The sequence below is a fragment of the Rhamphochromis sp. 'chilingali' genome (genome assembly GCF_963969265.1).
Source record: "Rhamphochromis sp. 'chilingali' genome assembly, chromosome: 20".
Taxonomy (NCBI): domain Eukaryota; kingdom Metazoa; phylum Chordata; class Actinopteri; order Cichliformes; family Cichlidae; genus Rhamphochromis; species Rhamphochromis sp. 'chilingali'.
The window spans coordinates 25,433,555-25,439,701 of NC_137947.1; the positions used below are offsets into that span (position 1 = coordinate 25,433,555).

The 6,147-nt window shown below is 38.1% G+C and overlaps 1 long non-coding RNA gene across 1 annotated transcript; it reads left to right on the plus strand.

The window, feature by feature from the left end:
• Window positions 1–626: 626 nt before the first annotated feature.
• LOC308388191 lies at window positions 627–3,958 on the plus strand. The gene is made up of 3 exons (XR_013970062.1): window positions 627–3,044; window positions 3,486–3,555; window positions 3,652–3,958. It is a non-coding gene; the product is annotated as an uncharacterized lncRNA (long non-coding RNA).
• Window positions 3,959–6,147: the final 2,189 nt, after the last annotated feature.

Here is a 6,147-nt window from a genome sequence, read left to right on the forward strand (position 1 = left end):
ATGCAAGCTTTTACGGCGTATGACTGAATGTTTAGTTTTTAAAAACAAGGAAAGGAAAGCACATCAGTGAACCACACTGTTGCACTAGTGATGTGCAATGTCTTCATTACTTGATCGTGAGCATGGCTACCAATAACCATTTTGAAGCAAAGGTAAATTAATCCATGCTTTACATTTTTAACATATATAATACTTGAGAAAAAGTTTGCTAGAAATCTGTATACATTCTGAAGTTGCACCCTCATAAATGTGGTTGGCGCTTACATGGATAGGAAAGGAAAAAAGTACTGAAACAATAAGTAGATGTACTCAGAAGTACACATTGTTTAAACTTGTGTGACCACTCTATTGATGCATTTTTGGTGTCAAAGCCCAGGTGTCCTGGGGTGGGGGGGGATGCATAGTTGTCTGGTGAGGAAATTAATCTCAAGTAGCACACATTCCTGCAAGATTCCTATTTAATGTGTGCACTGGATTTCTGCTTACCTCACGCTCATTTAAAAAATTGTCACTGCTATAATTTCCTACAGTTGTAAAATCTGTCCTCGTGGAGTTATAAACCAGAGTGCAGTGTTTTGGCATCCAATAAGCAACTTCTCTATTAGTCAAAGTGGACATCTAAAAAAAAAAAAAAAATCGAATTTCCCAGAGGAACCCACCCGAGGGATTAATAAAGTTCTATCTAATCTAATCTAATCTAATCTAATCTTGGATCTCACCTGCAGTGATATACCCCACTCCTCCAGCTCCTTCCTGTTGTTTAGTCTTTTAAAAAAAAGGAACAAATCTAAATGCTCATCTTTTCATGGGCTTTCTTCACCATATGCTTATCATTTTTACTTTAAAGATGCAGTAGTTCATCAACCTGGAGCTTGCAAAGCACTTTTTGGCCGAGGGGGACAGAGTGATAGAAGAGATATTTGTGAGGGGGGAGAGATGAAGAGTTTGCAGAGTTCCCTTACAAGCTGTGTTACAACTGACCCTATCCTCAACTTTGGCCCATGACCCTACCAGAGATCTGTCATGAGAGAGGGAGCTGCTTAACACAAAATGGAGCCTGGTGCAAGAGTCAGAAAGAGAGAGAGAAACACAGAGAGAGTGGGGAACAGAGAGAGAGAGACAGAGAGAGAGAGGGGGTGAGAGAGCATTAGTGCACACAGGACTCATTTATCCGCTCTCTCACTTGACTTCAGTTTTTTCTTCCTCTCCTTTGCTTTCTCTTTTGTTTTCACTCCACAGACACTGTTGCCCTTTCTCCCAATACATCCCGTCTTTTTTCCCTCTGGGAGGGAAGGGGAGGGGGGCAATCTTCTCACCCTCATCTGGTTGATTTTGGACAACAGCATGCCATCATCAGCAGCCACCACCACCACAGGTACGGATTCATGGCGGCAAGGACCAGCAGGATTCTGGGAGGGAATTTGTGAGATGAAGCTTTAATGAGAGCGAGGCCTCGTCAGCCTGGAAGAAATGTATGCTAATGATATGCACACACCAAAAGGACCCTGGGTAGGCAAGGCAAGTGCTGGCCGAGCTCCCGCTGAGCTCTGAGGAAGATGAGCAGCTCAGGTCAGAAGAATAGCAACAAAAACGCCTCCTCCTCCTTTTCTTCTTCCCTTTTCTTCAATCCGCATCCAAAAGGGCAGAGAAAAACTGGTTAACTTAAACCCTTAGAAATGAGGTTGTGTTGCCACATGATGCTGCTGTTGATGTATTTTAGTTTCTGGATTTCTCATTTTTTCCTTCATCTTTGCAAGCACATTGACATTGTGGGTTGAATTAGCTGGAGATTAAACACATCTGTGGTTTACATCCAGACTTTCCAGAATTTTAACTGTCATAAATAATGACAGTTAAAAATGAAATTGTGCTCCAGAGAGATGCAATGTGTGTCCTCTAATTGTGCTCAAAGTTGTCTTTAATAATAGAAAAATTGATATTAATTTGTTTTGATACTTCATTTAGAAATTTAAACTCACCACACCCCTAGTTAATAATGGTGTATGGGCAGTATTTAAATGAAATGACCTGTTTTCATTCAGGAATAAAGTGTATTTGTTATTAATTAAGGAAAGATGCTTGTTACTGGAAATAATGTTGCTAAATGCAATTTATATTTATTTCAGTGTTATCAAGTATGTTTCAGTTACTGATTCACATGCATTTTGTTTTTATTATATATTTTAGTGCCAAACTTTTAATTTATCCTGAAATTATGCTTGAATTAATAAATAAGCCATGTATTTTGTAGTAGCCTTTATTAAATAAATGAATATTTTGGAATGCAAGTAAATAATGTCTGATATTTCTGTTTATTTAATGATCAGATCTGTTTTCTGGGGAGACTTTTCAGTAACGTTATTTCCTTTTATCATAGATTTTATTTACAATTGTGCATTAATTTTTTTAAATTATTATTATGTTAACGGGAAAGTAAATAAAAAAAAATCACTTCGTTTAAAGCGTCTTTTAGCGCTATATAAAATTATCTAATTCACTTGTTACCAAACTAAATGAACATTTAAGTGTTGATTTTAAAAAAAAAACTATGCAGAATTCACATCAGCATTAACGTTACGGTGCAGTCCCTGCTCCCCTCTCCTCTTCTCTGTTTCTTTGCTCGGAGTATCGCTCCTGCAGGAATTACTGGCCTGTCTGATCTGATTGCCGCTTGAAAAAAAAAGGAAGGAAGAAAAGAAAAACGAATAAAGGACGAAGCGAGACATCAGCGCGACGATCTCGACGGCGTTAACTAGTGATCGTAAAAAGCGCCAGAGTCCAGCCGCATCAGAAATGGAAACCTCTTTTTCCACCGTCGCCTTCGGGGGTGAATAAACAAGAGGAAACGGGATGAGAAGTGGGGAAAAATCCATTGAGTCTTGGGAAGAAAATGAGAGTGGCACCTGATGATGTCGACTTTGACACGTGTTAATTGCTGCTCAGCTCTCCTCATCAGGGAGTCTCAAATTATTTTAGCGCTCCGGGCCACAGCGCCTTGTTTGCTTTGCTGAGGAAAGGAAGCAAGCTGGCCCAAACTTCAAATGGTAAGGCTCGAATCGCTTGGGTAGAATAATCTGATGCTATATATATATATATATATATATATATGGAAAACAAGAGAGCATGCATAGAGGGAAAAGGATATCTTAAAAAAAAATTAATAAAAATTTAAAAGAGAATTTGCAACTGTATTAAATAAAGCTGGAAATATACTTTATTGGTAGAAGTATACATTTTAAATTATCGAAACACAGTGATGTTTCACTTAATTTCACATCACTTATTTCTTAAATCAAATTGAGTTCATTAAAAATAAAATATAATGCCTCTGTTTGGGATTTGTTTGCTTGGTTGTCAATATGTAAGACGGGAAGATATTTTATTTGATGAATTAGATTTTCTTCTTTTCTCTCTGATAATCCAAGATTTACAGTGAAATATTGCCTCTATTGCTAAATCAATAATAAAGTCAATGCTATTCTCAGATAAAATGGCTTCATCGATAGGAAAATCAGACAAAACTGCTTCACTGCACTTCTGGCTACATTTAAACATGTAAGTAAATAAATAAATCTGACTTGCACCTAATAAAATGTATTCAAAATCTCAAATCCCTTTTCCTCATGTGATTATATTTACATCTGTCTGCAGCTTTGATTTCAGTTTCCTGCTGTATCCTCAGCTTTTACCAACAACGCTCCTCTCAACCAGCATACTCAAATACACAGTTTTACTTCAGTGCCTGAGAGCACCAATACTCATTTTCTCTACTTCACACTTCTTACCTGTTGACATGTATTTATAAGGCCTTGCATGGTGAATTATAAAGCCTTTGTTATTGCCTGGCTTGGGGTTGGCCACTTGTTTATGACACCAGTAATGGTGGTAATTGTTATTGTTGAGATTACCTGTCAAGAGGACCTGGACAGTGAGCTTGGAGAAAGCGTTGCTCTCTTGACAAGGGGTGACAGGGGTGTGGGGAAGAGGATGTGGGGGGATTGGGGGTTGGAGGCGAGGCTGGGATGCCCTGATGACTTCTCCGCTGATAATCAGCCACCGTGGCCTGTGGGATAATTCAGCTGTCAGTGCCACCTAACAGGGCCCAGCATCAGCCGGCCGACCCCAGCTGGCGTCATTCATTTGGACTGAAGATGGGGATGAAGGCCTGAGGAGGGGTGAAGGGATGCAGGAGCAGAGAAATAAGGACAGCGTCTACATATCTGATTGCCAGAGTTGGCCTTTGAATGCAGTAATTTAATTATCATCAAACATTTTTTATAGTTTTTGAAAAAAAATGTCTTTTAAATTTTGCTCCTAAAAGTGCCTTTTTCAAATTAACAGCTGATTGAATGTTTAAACCTCGCTTTGGTGAAAAACTGAGGTATTAAATATGTTTTAAATTATATTTTACATAAGGTCTTATTTTCTTTGTATAGAAAAACGGTTTCAGTTTTTTCGCAAAGGCACATTGTAAGTCCTCACAACACTGCACCCCGATTGGCTAACAACATAGAGCAGGTCCTTTATGCCATATCATCTAAAAGCTTTGTGAAGAATTTCTGCAACCAGGACTGAACAGGCGAATGCAGTAATTCTTGAGATGCTCACGTGCATCTTAAATCAACATGACGCTACAATAAGTGTATTTTGCTGAAAATGAAATTACTTTTAAATTGAGCCACTACAACAAATTCAAAGCTTAATAATATAAAGGTTAATTGCATGCAATATGTCATGTATAGAAATTGTTGAAAATGTGACTACCTATTTGCAACCTTTTAAGCTCCTTCCTAATTCCTTCTGTAAAAGCAGACTCGTTGTCTTCCTGGACACGTGTGCATCATAAAGAGGGCAGCAGCAGCTAAAATGGCAGGCAAATCACTTTTCGAATGGTTTTGGAGCAGCTATCAGTGTCATCCCTGAAAGGCTGTCTTTATCAATGATACTGGCTGATATGGTGGGGGTGTGAAGGTTGGTGGAGGGCGTGGGGCGGGGGTTCTATCTGTCTTTGGAATCTTTCACAGTTTAGGGCCGAGAGCTGCTAAGAAACTGTCAAAGATTTGGACAGCTAAAATCCCCCGGTAGCAAACGCTGAGCTGTTCTCTATCTGTATTCCACTGTGGCAGCACGCGGGGTTGTAACACTACGCCACTGCTATTCCAGTGGGATAATGTCACTGAGGAAATAGTGCCAGAAAAACGTCTGCACAGTATTTTTGCTATAATACAGTATTCTTTTATTTTTTAATTTTATCGTGCAAACATTTATGAAAATGAACACATTTTGTGAATTTGTGTCACTTTTTCAAATTTATTTTTTTGTGTGTGAACATTGTACTGTTTCTGATTCAGTTACAGTATATAACTACTGTCTGCACCTAATTTAATCTCTATTCATGGATGTAATTTTAATAAATGATACAGTATATTATATGATTTTGTCAAACTCTTTGCAGCGTGACTTTTGTGGTGATTTAAATGAGTTTGGATTGAGTGATGCTGAACTTTTGCCGTCCATTTACCCATCAGCACGTGTGATATTTCATCCAAACCGTTATCGTCATAACACCTCGTATGTAATTTTGATGACGTTTGAGGTAGGTTTGCTTTCCTTCGACCACTTTACAAGTGTGAAATCCACAGTGTATCCAAAGTTATGCAATTTTGCTATGTGTCAGAGTGAAAAAATAAACACAACAAAAACTTTTGTACAAACATTAGTGCCCATGTGATGGAAGATTTTTTTTAGTGGATTTACAGAATCCTGTTTTTCCACTTTGAGTAATGCTCATAGAGCATTTTACATGTTCATTTTTTTTGTAAATGTCTGGCTATTTTTCACTTCAGTGGATTTTTTTTCTCTGCTTCTAACCCTTCCTGTTTATCTATCCTGTTGTCACAGGCCATAAATCAAAAGCAATTGCTTCATATCTTCATTTTGGATCTTTGCAGTTTTATTGCCATAGCTTAATCCTTTGGCTGGTTGACAATGGAACATCATGATCAACACCATCATCACAACTTTACCAAGAAATTTATATTAACGCAATCTCTTCTCGATATTGAAATAAAGCACAATCTCATTTCTTATTCAAATGATAGCATTAGGCGTGTATGCATTTATCACCAGATACAGGAGTGAGGTTAT